Below are 14,646 nucleotides of genomic sequence, written 5' to 3' on the forward strand. Positions count from 1 at the left end.
AACTTTTTTTTTTCTTTGCTTACTGTTTGTTAGATCAGTGGTGTAATCTTTGTTCACTGAATAAATGTTAAGTACTACAAATGACAATTCTCTGTGGGCTATGCTAGTCTCAAAACATCATTTAAGCTAATACAATCAAACATCAGTCATGTCTGAGAGAAAGGTGAGTCCATTTCAGAGTCAGCTTGATACTTTTTTTAATGGAAAGTCTCATTTAGTAATTGTTAAACAAGTCATAAACATCCTTGCCAAACTCCATCACTTCAAAAGGCATAATTGGTAAATGAAAATGGATCCAAATTACACTCTTTGCTTCTGCAGGGCATGAAGTGCTTGGACATAGTAATAATTCTGTCTTCCTGTGTCCCTCACGCACACTTACCATTTCAGAATGAAGTCTTTCCAATGATCTCGTTCTCCCCTTTGTTCAAGTTTCAGTTAGACCATCCTTCCCATTCTGTATTAGCACAGTTCACAAGAAGGCTATTTCAACTTAGTTTTCTAACACTTATCTGCTTAAAGTGCACATAATGTATGTCTGAAATACAGCCATTATCCAGAGCTCTGATTGTACCAGATTGCTCTTAGCTGACTCACGGAAAATTGTTTAACCCTAAAAAAAATGGGTTTTAGACACAGGAGTGTTTTTGAAACTTGAATGTATCTTATTGTTAGAATAAACTTAATTTCTTTTAATTAACCAAGGAGCACTTTCTCACTAAAACTAATGTTTTCTTAAGGACATGGCAACAACACCAGGGTAGCTCCTCACAGGTGGCCGCTGAAAAAAATAGAGCTGCAGAGGTTGCATCAGTTGGTCATCTGTGTCAACACCCTCTGCAATTATTACTGTGCAAGGAGGTTAAATATCAAGTTTCTGTTTCTCCTTGCTATGATTATGCTCTCTTCATTTCTCTTGTTTAGACAATGTAAAATGAACAGTCTTTTCCACATGGCATTTCTCATGCAGTAGCATGGTACCAAACCGCCAGGCTTCCAAGTGCCCTAGAGGCAACTTGATTTGTGGCACCCCTCTTCGTGATAGCTGTAGTAAATAAATAAATAAATTACTGTAGCAGGAGATTTGCTTAAGGCTGAGAATAAGGAGAAAAGGATGATATTTACGCTGACATTTTCCAAGTTATGCCACTGCCTGAATGTTCTGCTTTTGTAGGATTACTCCTAGAGGATCTATTTAGGTTTGGTTCTGGTCTAGTCTTTTTATGTTTTATTTACCCTGTACATGTTTACTGTTTGCAAAATACACTGAGCGTGGAATCTCCAAGGGTCATTTTCCATTGCTGCCCCCTGCTGTATTATCAGCAATCTGTTCTCCTGCATTTGCAGAAACTGGGCATGATTCAAAGGCATAAAGAGAAGTTTCTCAACAGTTTGCATGCACATTTTTCTTGAGTCATGTGGCCCTGGAATAGTATTCTAGGGAACTGTTGTTCAGACATCCCAGTCCATTTCTCATATTAGGCTCTTGCTTATGTGGCTTCTGTGTGGGTAACACTGTTCTTTCCTGGACATAAGTGTTTGACATATGATACCACCCCTTCAGTCTGCCTTACAGGCAGTATTGGCAGCGCAAGTCCAGTGACTTGATGTTTTGACCCAATTGCCCACAAGTAGTATTGAAATTCAGTGCTGAGTATATCAAGATCTACTTTCATGTCATTTGACTTTCCATCGTAAGAAGTACTGAGAACCTCTTAACACAAGCAGTAACAAGGTTTCTTCTTGAATTAGGGAGCCTCAGCCCCACCAAGACCTGGCAGATTTCCAGTGCAACCTATAAACTGGCTAGAGCTAAGTAAACAAATTATAGTGAAATTATAGCACACAAATTTAGCCTCTCATTCTGTTTGTGATCTGTCAGTGAACAGTTTACAAATTGTTTTGCTTCATTCATAATTCAAAATCTTTTCGCAAAGCTTTTCAGCAAATAATCCTGTTTGTATGTGGTGAGTTTTTAGCAGATCACACAATCATAGTATCATAGAAGGGCTTGGGTTGGAAGGGGCCTTAAAAATCATCTAGTTCCACATCCCCTGCCATGGGCAGGGATGTCGCCACCAGACCAGGTTGTCCAGGGTCTCATCCAACCTGGTCTTGAACACCTCCAGGGATAGGGCATACACAACTTCTCTGGGCTATCTTTGGGATATTCAAGTCTTGTGATATTAACAAATTCTGATGGAGACACAGGCTTCCACCCCTTTCTGTTGACTAGGTGACAATTGCTATTAGCATTAAACTTGTATCATATTCAGCATTCCACATAAGTTTCTGCCTGCCTTTTTGCAGAGTAATGAGAAATTTTTCTTAAGACATTATGAAGGCACAAGCATATATTGCAAAAGCAGCCACCAAAGGAAAATAAGGCCAACATAGAGAATGACCATTGTGCAAAGACATAACTGCAAAATTGTGTGACAACCAAGAAGACAGACTTTTAGCCTAAAGGTTGTTCCTAGAGCCAGCTTTCAGCCTTTTGTGAATCATATTGGACTAAATCTGAGGAAAAAAAAGTGCTTGGCTGTTCAGTTTAATGCTTGGTATAGTAGAAAATAACATTTTCCCTCCCCAGTCTACAATCACATTCCTTACTACATAAACCTAAATCCTACTGACAAAAAAAAACAGGACTGAAAATCCTACTGAAAAATCTAGGACTGGCTAGGCAAGCATATCTTAGTGCAAATATTGTGTTTTCTAATGACAAATATGGCTACCCTGGAAAAGTCAGGCTGATGCCAGACACCAATCCCCAGCAAGCTTGGCAAATCCAGGACCAGGCTCCAACATCACCCCTCCTTTTCACTGCAGCTGTTGGATGAACAGCTCTAAAGTGAGGACAAGTTCAGCTCTTGCCAGGCTGCTGCCTCATCTTCTCCTTTCTTTTATAGAAGCTAAAAAAGCAGCCATAATAGGGTACCAACTAAAAACTTGCTGTCTGATCTTGGCTGTACAACGCAGTAATTGTCTTCTCACTAGACATGTTTTATTGCAGGAATAATATTGATACTCAAAATGCACCCTTCCCAAATAGGTACAGGGCCCTTAAATACTCCTGCTTTGCTACAGCATCCTTTATGTAAAGAGACTGTCATTGGTCAAAATGTTTACCTCAAGTTTTTCAATTTTACCACTGAATCAGGGAATAATCTACTCTTTGCTCTGCTCTACCTGAATTTCACTTAGACAACAAGCTGGATGAAGTACAGCTGGGAGTAGAAGACCATCTCAAAGCCTCTACATTTCTTAAAAGCTGCATTTAGATGTTATTTCAGCTTTGTTTCAAAGATAAACATGGTAAAACATTGTACAGACTTTGTGAGCCATCTATACAAGAGAAAAGCCTCTATACAAGAGAAATTCTACCTGAGCAAGCTAATTTATGTAGATATTTGTGGAAGGAAACAAAACACTTGAACATTGTTGAAGCAAAATCCTTTTTTTTTTTTTAAAAAAAAAAAAAGCTGATGGAAGCTAATGCAATTATTAAAAATGATTCACCAAATGTTTCAATATTTGCTCAGCTGTAAAGTTAGCAGAAAGATTGGTATAAACCTCAAGAAAAGCTTTAGAAATGTTTTAATGACACATAAACCAATACATTTTCAAATGATCACAATCCAGATGGTGCAATATGCTTTGGAACATGGTGGTAGTAGTTCATCACAAGACACTACCATCCATCCCAGCTTTGCACCATCTGCATTCATGAAACCCAACCAGACCTCTTATCCTGACTCACTAACCTGCTGCCAGGCATCCATGCTGACTGCAAATTGTATAAAAACACCAAATCCATTTACAAAGCCTTTTCTGCTTCCTCAAAAAATTCTGTGAACACCATAATGTCTACAATGAATTAACAGCAAAAGTCACACTTGTCTAAGATAGTTTGGAGTTCCAGGTTACTGGTAAGCCTGATTAAACCTTGCATTAAGTCCATAGCAATCCCAGGTCCAGTTCTTGCTCCAGATACATTAATCAAATGGTTTCATACATTTCCCTCTCTCTCACACATACACATGCAACTGGAAGCATCAGTTGATTGCTCTTTGGAGATCTGGGGACTGTACATTTGCTTGTGCTGATATACATTTGAGAGCTGAAGGACAGAGACTAAATGAACTGATTAGGTTTCTAGATGTGCCTTGGAAATGGACTTTGACCTGATTTCACTTCTCTCTGCTAGAGATTATTTTACTTACCATGTTAATCAACCATGAACAACCAGTAAACCACCAGTACTCCTATAACAAAATGCCCTTATTCACTCTAGAGGTAGATTTACAGAAAAAAATAAATAAATAAAATAAATCCAACCACAACACAGTTTTAAAGAGAAAAGGAATGCTTCACTAATGATGACAAAAATACTATTTAAATGAGAATTGTAAGAAGTTTATATTATCCGCAAGCAAGACTTAAAATTGGAAACTAAATTCATGGACTGAATATTTCTTTAAAATTAATAGAGTCATTCTGCAGTGTTAACATTTTTTCCTTCTGTGCTGTTGCAACCACTCTCCCACTCCTTTATCTGACTGATATGGTAATAACAGGTCCTAGGGCCATATGTTCAAATACATTAGAATTCATGATGACTTTGTTCTAGTTTCTTAGTTCTTATTAAGGCTGACAATCTTCAGGGAAAATGAACTTTTCTAGCACAACTTCCTTAATGTTGTAAAAGATTAACATATACAAATGGGGTGTTTGACTGCACAAGTGTTTGTGTATCGACTGTAGGCCCGATCCTGTCTGCACGTGCTCCTGGGCATATTGGAAACAGGCGCCTTCCCTTCAAAGGGAATCTCGTGGCAATGAAATTTACTGGTATAAGCAAGAATTTCCAGGATAAGGTCCTAGACATGTAGATATGAGCAAAAACAAAACTTTGGCTTGAGATAACAGGTTTAGAGTCATAAGCAAGCTGTCACATGCATTATGAAAGCACGAGCTCCTAACCTGGGTCTGACCCTGCGTGGCGGCAGACAAGCAAACGTGCGGGCAGCCTGGGCGAACCTGTCCCATGCTTCACGTTAGGGCACGCTGCTGAAGTACGACTTAAAGGAGTGCTTTTGTGGAGTGAGGGTGAAGTGCAAATCTTAGCAGTACCTGCATGATGACTGGAGGAGGTCGACAGTGTTTTCAGGGTACATAGAATGTGCAGACATGCAGTTTCAGAGGGAATTAAACTATTCAGAAAGTCAGATCATGTTAGAAAATAGTTTGGCCAAAAAACGTAGAACCAGAAAAGTATAAATGTTATTCATTGACATCTTCTAGGTGAAATATTTTGACTTTTTGTTCCAAAATATTTTTGACTTTTTGTTCCAGTTGCATTTTGAAACTGACAGATCTATTTGGGGAGCATGATGGTGTTAAAAAGCAGGTAAATAGCCCGCTTATAGAATAGATTTCTTTGTCTCAGGTCAAAAATGTTTTGTGTTAGCTGCGACTGGCATTTAAATATATTTTTTTCCAAGCTAGAAACGGGCAGAAAATTCCAGCTCTAGTCTTGACACATCCTGGTAGAAGTATAAAACCAAACAATTGTTTCCAAATATGAATACTACTGGGAAAAGCAGCATTGTTGCTTCAGCTTTCAAGCAAGGATTTAGTTGTTGAATTGGGTTATTTGAAAAGTACCCACCATTCAGTTTTATTAAAAGGTCTTTCCAATTAACAAAACAACTGTGTTGTTTAGGATTACAAAAAACAACCAGTCTTCCTCGGAGCTTGTGTCTAGCCATAAATCTGCCATTAGACATGCAAAGATTTTCACTTCTCCTCACATAAGATGTTCCTGGCCAGCCTTCAGGATACAGGGTCCCATTTTATGAAGTTCAACTACTTTAGTCTGTGACCTTTAAGATTAACTGTTTGGGGATTTTCTTCTCACACAGTTTTTATCCTTTATCCAATTCGTGGAATTGTTTTAGAGCAACTGGGCTTGTGAAATGTGCTTTGTAGAGCTTGAAAAAAGACGTAAGTGCTAAGGAAGGCTTCTTATTTATACAGCGAGGCTGTGTATTACATTTGCATAATATGATATCAGAAGAAATAAATGGCACCAGAAATAAGTGTATGGAGGGAAGTGCTAATGAGCTGTGCAGAACAGGGAAAGAGAGTATTTTTTTCACAGAGGTTATGGATTTACAATTTGAGAGAAAGGAAAGTCAAGAATTTTCTTTAATGAAAACCTGAACAAAGGAATATTGGAACAGGATTTTTTTCCCCAAAAATTTATGAAGATGTTTACAGATCTAATTCTGAATATTAAGAAAACATGCATACTAAGTTGCACAGCCAGAAAATGTGTCATTCAGATGCACAGTGGAGCACGGTATTGCAGAGGCAGTTTAATGTGCTAACTAGCTGTGCTCCCCTCCTATTATGTAAAGTGGTGAAAGTACCCAAAAAAGTCTAAGATGCAGGTATATATGTAAATGATCAATCATGACAAAAAGATCACTGAGAAGGATTAGACCATGTAAAACAAAGGGAACATAAAACAGATGAAAAAAGGCAGCTTGAGAGGACCTGCTCTGGCAGTCTCTGGGAGACAGTGGTTAAAGTGCAACATTAGCTCAGGTTCAGCTCCTTCATATGTGTTTTTTAGACCTAGTCTATCGCTGTGCTGTGTACAGACATTTGAGAAAATGACCAAGTTTATGGATTTTTTTTTTTCTGTTTGGAAAAGGATTTTTCACAGTGCCAAATACGTTTCAATTTCTGCTCCCACTAAACTCATTGGGAGTTTTCTCATGGACTTCCATGGGAGAAGAACTAGCTCCTATGCATTAGCAGCTGCCATCCTTCTCCTCCAGAAAGAATAACCAGTGTTCCCTAAAGACTTGAAGACCCAGTGACTGATGCTGCAGCAATACAGTGAAGGGTTGAGCAGGGACAGAAAAGACTACACAGTTTATAGTTACATAGTTTATAGTTGGAGTTTATAGTAAACATTCCTCTAAGATGTCCTTTGTATTAGAAGTGTTCTATATGCAAATGTAGAAGACCAAAAAATTTGAGTGGATGTTAAAACACAAACTCATTGAGTCTGACTGCTAGTTTTGCTGCTCAGAAAAAAGCTAGAAAACATTTCTTAAAAAACAACTACAACCAGAACACTGATTCACTGCAAGGTATTTCCTGGACAAACACATTCACTGAAGAAACAAAACAAAACCAAGCCAAAGCCCAAACCAACTAGCTGTCCTTCCAATTTATGGCTCTTTTACAATACCTTGTATTATTGATGGGACATGGCTTCGTGATTCTGTTTTTCTATATTTCACTTTTTAACATTACACAGAGAGGAATGCGTGTAGTGCCCAGGCAGTCACTGCACCTAGTGGATAATTTTATAACCTGCTCACATGCTTGAGTATATATGGTCCTGTAGTGAGTACATCCAATAGACTTTTTTTCTTCAATGGGGCTATAAATACAACTAAAAGCAAAGTACTGCACATAAGGACCTATCTATTGCTTTACTGAGGAATGAAAGATGCCATGGATTGTGGCTGTCTAGATTCATTCTCTCTTACAGCATACTGAATAAATTCATATCTTTGTCTGTTCTTGGAGAGGGGAATTTCTCCATGGCCAGTGTGGTGCAAAAAGAAATCCTCAAAGCATCAATTAGAACTGCCTACCTATAGTACATTTTGACCTGCTATGGCTATGGTCTGGGATGCAATTAAGATGATTTTAGTAAGATTTGGTTTCTTCTGGTGACATTTTAGAAAGAATTTTTCTAATATGCGTTACGCCTGATGGTGAACTATTTTGGAACTTTCCAGCTTCATGCTTACAGTTGTCACTGTCATTGCTAACACGGGCATAACGGCCATTTCGTATATTTTGGAGTGTTGGTCAAGAAAGATCTAGACAAACCTCCGAGAAAGGCAATAAATTACTATTTTGTTCAAAACAGTCTGTCAAGTTATACTCTTAGAACTGAAGAAAAATTCTGAAAACAGACACCCCTTCCCCCTTCACCCCCCCCCCTTGAAACTGGTACTTTTTTCCTAAAAAGCCCTGAAGGCTGGCCAACACTGAAGCCTTAAGCCTACTATAGCAATACTGCGGAGTCTTCTGAAAGAAGCAAGGAACAAATGCTCTGGCCCACTTTCATCTCCATAACTTGTTTTTACAAAAAGTCAGGCAGCCTAGTTACATCATATTTTAGCAGTTCAGCTCAGGTTTGGAAAAGTGCCTGACATATAAAGAATCTGGACGTCTTCTCTTATCTAAAAACTAGTCTGTGAACACTTCAAACCCACAGAAGAGTACTTTATATGTCAGGTGGTCCCAGTGAACTCACCAGGGACAGCTGTGAAGAAGTGCTACCTAGTTGCATGAAATTTCACTATCTTGTCCTAAACTGGGAGTGCCCACTACCATGGAGGAAATTGCACAGCTATGCTGGCACAGCATTGCGGTGGAACCATAGAAGACCTTTACTGTAAAACACACCTGTGTGCCAACCCAGTGCTACAGGTCTGGCAGGCCTGGGGCTCCCTGTGCCACCCTCGCTGGACACTGCAGACATGGCCTTGGGCAGACACTGACTGCCTCTTGCTCTGTACCACTTCATCCATCGGAGAACCAAGTGTATCCCTGACCCATACATCAGGAAGCAGGCCTGCCCCTTTCTACATCCTTTTCATTTATGTCAGGGTTGTTTTGCATTTTTGCTGTTTGCTGTGTAAGTCGCAGTTAAAAGTTTCAGCCCTGAGCAAGAAGTAAAAGCAGGTTTTGCTTTTGGTTTCCTAAGCCATATTTCACAATATTTCTTATCTACTTTTACAAGCACTGGTGTTTTGTCAATCAAAAAGTCTCAAAAAATCAACAAAACTCTTACAGCAATCTGGGTTTAGCCAGAAAGCTTTGTCAACTCTGGCTCAGCAGAGTTAGTTATCCTGGTTAATTGGATCGATGGTGACAACTGTAATTACTAGAGATGAGATTGCCTGTACTGTAATTACATTTCAATCTTCAATGTGAGCTGGACTGTAGAATACATACTGCAGATTCTCCCAATTACAAACAGGTTATGGAGAGCGTAGTACTTCTGTGCTAATCATGTTTGTTATTATATAGAATAAAAAAATATGCCACCAGCTAAAAGAATTGTTAATCTGAAGCAGCTTTGCTGATTCAAAGGAATTAATCCACAAAGCTTTACCGCTACATGGTTTTTCAAGATAACCACACTATAAAAACACTAAAGGTTTTTTTAACCTAAATAGTTACTAGATATTCAGCACATTACAACTGTCAGCTCTTGCTCTGATATTCATTTGCAGAATGTTAATAAAATACCAGCATTTATAAGAAAAAACCTATCCTTTCAAAACCATAGTAATAACTAATTTTTTTAAGTCCAATGTAAGATGGAAGCATACACTATGCCTGTAAGAGCTTCTTCAAAGAACAAGGACAAAGAATGAGGAAACTACATGGATTTGTCCTTTGATTTAAGCTTACAACACATCAGTGATGAATACAACTTAAAGGAAAAGGAGTGTGTTTCAAGGTAAAAGGATGCTGAAACATTTATTTTCAAAACTACCAAAACTAGTAAAGACAGTATTTTATTCTGCTTCACTGAATACTCAGCCTTCTGTGGTCATGGACACTTGTGCTGGCTTTTCTTGAGGGCTCCAAAGAGGGGGGATTATGTATTTCTCTAATTAGATTTAAAAATGTTATTCCTGATTTGAATGCACACCAATATAAATATATTAACTTCTTCTGTTTCCCAGCAAGGTCACTACCTTGGTTTTATGCTGCTCATACACTAATTTTGCTTATTTTTCAGTGCTTATTCATAAATATCAAGGATTCATACTTGGGGAAGAGGGGAAAAAAACAAGATATCTTTTTCTCTTCGTTCTTCTTCTTCTTATCCTTTTTTTTTTATTATTTTTTAAAAACTTCTGAGTCTCAACTATGTCTGATATATTAGAGAACACATAGGTTTAATGAAATCCATTTATGATTTTATGAGTAAAATCTGTCCCTGAGCACCACTTAAACTCACATATGCCATCACAACAGAACTGAAGTGGTATGTTAGCGGGGAAAAGGTCTTGCTCCTGCTCTTTTCAGAGGGGTGACTGAGTTTCTAGTATTTAAATCCACAGTTTTGCGTTCATGCAACCATCACATTCTCCTCTGCAAGTGCCAAGTGATGGCACTGCAGAGAAAGCAAGCGCCATCTGTCTCCACTGCATGTGCTATCCATGCCATACTTTGCAGTGGGAAGAAAGAAGGGCCCTACAGGAGGCTGCTGCTCTTGCCACTGCCTCTGCAACTCCTCTCCGGGCCCACATGGTAAGGAGCAGTGGCTGGGGCAGAGCAGGCGAGGCATTGACTCAGCAAGCTGCAGCGCAGAGGTAGACCCATAGCAACAGAAGGGCAGGCACATGCTAACTCCCCATTACAGCAACTGAGCATCACGAACTGATTTCCCACACCACCATGTATCCTCAGGACCATGTATCCTCAGGACCACTAGCCTCCTGGGGCTAGTGGTAAACCTGGGGGCAATAATCTATTTTTTTGTTTCACAATTAAGAATTCTCCCAGAAACTGCATTCCAAAGACTGTAGCAAATGGGAAAGGGAGAAGCGAGAGAAAAGTTTTGTAGTTCAGTTCAAACGTAGTCTGAACCTCCTTGAAACATCACTCAAATATTAGTATAGTACCAATCCTAAACACAGCTTTACTTTTTCAAATAGATATTAAAAGTAAATGTTTGATTATCAAATTCTGGATAAAAATGTTTTCTAATTATAACCATTTTCTTTCACTCATTTTTTCTTTGTATATCTTGCAATTACTTTTATTTAACAGTTTGAATCTAAATATACAACACTGTGGAAGATTCTTGAATTAAAATGGCATTATCTTATCAGGCAGTATTACTGAGCTTTGTATAATACATGCTATTGGGGATATTCAATTTATTTCAGCTACTGTTTAAGCTATGATTTCCCCAATGTTACAAATAGGCTAGCTCCTTATTGTCTATTTTGAAAAGTTCGGTTTTGTATTTCAAAATGAGTCTATGAAATTCTGATTAAAATAAAATGCTCAAGCATACATTCAACCTTAAGCATGTGATTCCTTTGAAACAAATGGCTCCACTTACATATTCAAAGGTAAGCTTGTGCTTACTGCTTTGCTGAGTTGGGGCCTCAGACAATTCCAGAGACTCTAATATCACATTTGCAAACCAGATGGTACTGCCTTAGTTTAGTAACAATGGAGCAAAGTGTCCTTCGTTTATACTTTAATCTTAGAAAATGAGATCAAGACATTTCCAGCAACTAGTTGATTGATACTATGTGAAAGCTGAACAACCTTGTTAATTAGGCAGTCTTGCTGGAGTGTCTGAAGTACACTGCAACCTATAATTAAAATATAACATTACAATGATCTGCAGAGGCAACCTGCTCTATCCCCCTTCCAGCAGCTGCCATGTGATGCAGCTACAGAGGTTAGCAGCTTACAGTTTTATAAAAGGATTAATCAGACTGGAAAACCAAAGACAAAAAACTGGCCTTCTCCAGCTAAAGATCTGAGTATTCAGCAACTACGTTCTGTTTTATTTGTTTGGATTCCCAGATCCCAAACACAAACAACAAAAGCAATTTGCGGACCCCAGAAGGCTCACTCCCGAAGAAGAGCCTTTCTGGCACAGCAAGGCACAGAGCGACAAGGAAAGTGGAAAGTTTCTCGGCTACACTGGCTCAAGGCAATGAATATTCAAGAGCGCTTACCTTAACGAGGGGACAAAATCTGCGGGGAAATTGAATGGCGGGCAGCAGAGGGAAGAGGGTCAAGTTCAAGCAATGACACACCGTAGAGGTTGGTTTTGTTGAGACTGTCCTGGAATTGCTTCGTTAGGGCTGCAGTGAGAACCGCAAGAGGAAACTTAGCGCACAACTTCTTTATATACATTTTCCTCAGCTACTTAGTAACTAGCTTGGCTTGCAGATCACATTCCATATTTTCAACTCAGCAACCTTAGAACAAAGCTCACAGATGGATGCGCTATTTTGATGCAATTAACTGAATATTTAGATATATTCTTATTACAGTTTCAGAGTCTGTATAGAAATGTTTAGTTTAATATATCATTGAGACAATTGATGTTTCTGTAGTTTTAATTACTCCCAAAATTCGTAACCACTTTCTGAGCTCTGGAGGCTGGATATTTGGCTTGGATATTTGTTTTGTCTTTATCTAAAGACACTTTGTGCAACCGAAAATATCCTTTCTGGAGATGGCAAAATGTGATGCAAAAAACAACAACAACAACAAAAATATTTAAAGTCAAAACTCTGAATACTATATAAACCAGAAAGTGTTAAGAGAGCTGAGACTTCATATAATAAAAAATGGGTTGATAAATTTAGTCCAGAGTATCTTTCTCAATAAACAATACCAGTGTCCCTGTAGGTAATATTGTTTCTAGTTCATTGCATATCAACATTCACAAGACAGTTCATTTCAAAAACTGAAAAAGAAAAACTATACAAGCCTGTTAAAACCTTATTATTTATTTAAAAACAGTAAGGAATGTGTCTTAAGTTATAAGAAATTACCATATTTTATTGGTTCTGAGCTCTGGGAGGAAATGTGTATGCAATTATAGTATGTCTTCTGCATCCATCTGCTAAGTTTATGGTAAGAATAAATCGTGGTTAATCATGTACAGTCTTGTATTTGCTCATAACCACAACAGTGATGTGTATGCACAGAGCATCCTGCTGTTTGTTATTGGATTTTTCCTAATTCATATAGTATTTCATGTTTTGCTACTGACGACACAAAGCCCTCAGTCTTGTGTGTTAAATACAATCACATCATTAAAGTGACCAAAGTTCCCAAACCTTGCTGATTATCATAAAATACATATGGATCAATGTATTTGCACTTTTTTTTTTTTTTTTTGAGGGGTGGGATGGGTTTACATAAATGGTAATGTGTGTTAGCTGTGTCTCCTGGTAGAATAGCAATGTGTGCCTGAAATAGAAGAGAATATTCTTATTTACAGCTTGACTCTTGTGGTATTTCCTCTGAATTTTCAGTTGTAGATTTTAGAATTAACCTTGTATTCAAGGAGGAAAATTCTCTTAGGCATTGTCTGTTTTAAGGCTGACTCACCTTTGTGGTTATTTTTTTTTATCTCCGTGTCCTTGTTTTTCTAGTATCTTTGATAGTTCTAGTCTGAATGGTTGAAAAGTATCTCATTTTAAATATCAAAACTAAAATGCAGAATTAAAATTCTCTGCTCATAATATTATTAGATTAAACTTTGCCTTTGCAGTTCTAAAGCAAAGCAGATGCAGTATTCTTTGAATCCAGACCACAAAAAGAGCCAAGCTATCCACCAGGTGAGAGCTCCTTGCTCTTGGGTAAGCAGTGGGAAGGACATGCCAACCTTTCTGTGGTCTGTAAGATGGTGAGTCCTAGTTTTAATTATTCATTACTTGGATATGTCCTGGGAGATTAATACTCACAACTATAACTTGTCACAAAGCTGTCTAGATAAAATGTATTGCTAACACAATGCTGTTTTACTAAATCAAAAAAGACTTGTGCTATGTCATATGGTTATGGAATCTAAGATCTGACGATGCACGTTTTGATTTTCTTGCTTGGAGTGCTCATACAGAATAACAGTATTTGGGGCTCTGGGCCTAAACTCATGGGAGGAGGGGGAGGCATCACATCTCACACTCCCTTTCAGAGGTGCTTGCCTGTGCCTGTACAAACCACTTCACTGTACAGAAATATCAGATGCTGAAAAAAGGCAGAAAATACTGACTTTGCATTTCACAGAATCACAGAATTTCTAGGTTGGAAGAGACCTCAAGATCATCGAGTCCAACCTCTGACCTAACACTAACAGTCCCCACTAAACCATATCACTAAGATCTACATCTAAACGTCTTTTAAAGACCTCCACGGATGGTGACTCAACCACTTCCCTGGGCAGCCCATTCCAATGCCTAACAACCCTTTTGGTAAAGAAGTTCTTCCTAACATCCAACCTAAAACTCCCCTGGCACAACTTTAGCCCATTCCCCCTTGTCCTGTCACCAGGCTCGTGGGAGAATGGACCAACCCCCACCTTGCTACAGCCTCCTTTAAGGTACCTGTAGAGAGCGATAATTGTACAATTTTTAAGGATATATTTAGATTAAGAATTAATATTCCAATTGGTTGATTTGCAGGGAGTTCTGCATGGTATTTAGATGCTAATTACTGCACAATTAGAGGGCTAAGGTCAGACAGATCTTCCAGTAATGGAGCACAGAAATATACAGTGTTAAAATATCAAAATTATCCACAAATACAGATCTGAGAAGGTTTTTAAAAAGACTACCACACATGGGTTTCTGCAGTTCAGAGGCCAAACTTTGCTCTTGTTAATTGTACTTAAGTCAAAGGAAACAAGATGTGATGGTTCCAACTGCAGAGTGGGGCAGTGCAGGTTCCCAACCTCCTTATGCTGCCAGCCAGCATGCACACGTTTGGAGTTTTGGCACTTACACTCACTCTTTCACTCACTCTCTTCTCTGGCCAAACACCACACGT

At 38.5% G+C, this 14,646-nt stretch overlaps 1 protein-coding gene across 2 annotated transcripts in view; it reads right to left on the bottom strand.

Moving 5' to 3' along the window:
- The window catches only part of SEMA6D (semaphorin 6D), a 233,526-nt gene that overhangs the window by 62,317 nt on the left and 156,563 nt on the right, over nt 1–14,646 (bottom strand). For both annotated transcript variants that reach the window (XM_068695977.1, XM_068695978.1), the window contains exon 3: nt 11,820–11,948. The gene's annotated coding sequence lies outside the window, so the exon portion shown is untranslated. The remainder of the gene's footprint in view (nt 1–11,819; nt 11,949–14,646) is intronic.

This window comes from Anas acuta, chromosome 12, assembly GCF_963932015.1.
Source record: "Anas acuta chromosome 12, bAnaAcu1.1, whole genome shotgun sequence".
Taxonomy (NCBI): Eukaryota; Metazoa; Chordata; class Aves; order Anseriformes; family Anatidae; genus Anas; species Anas acuta.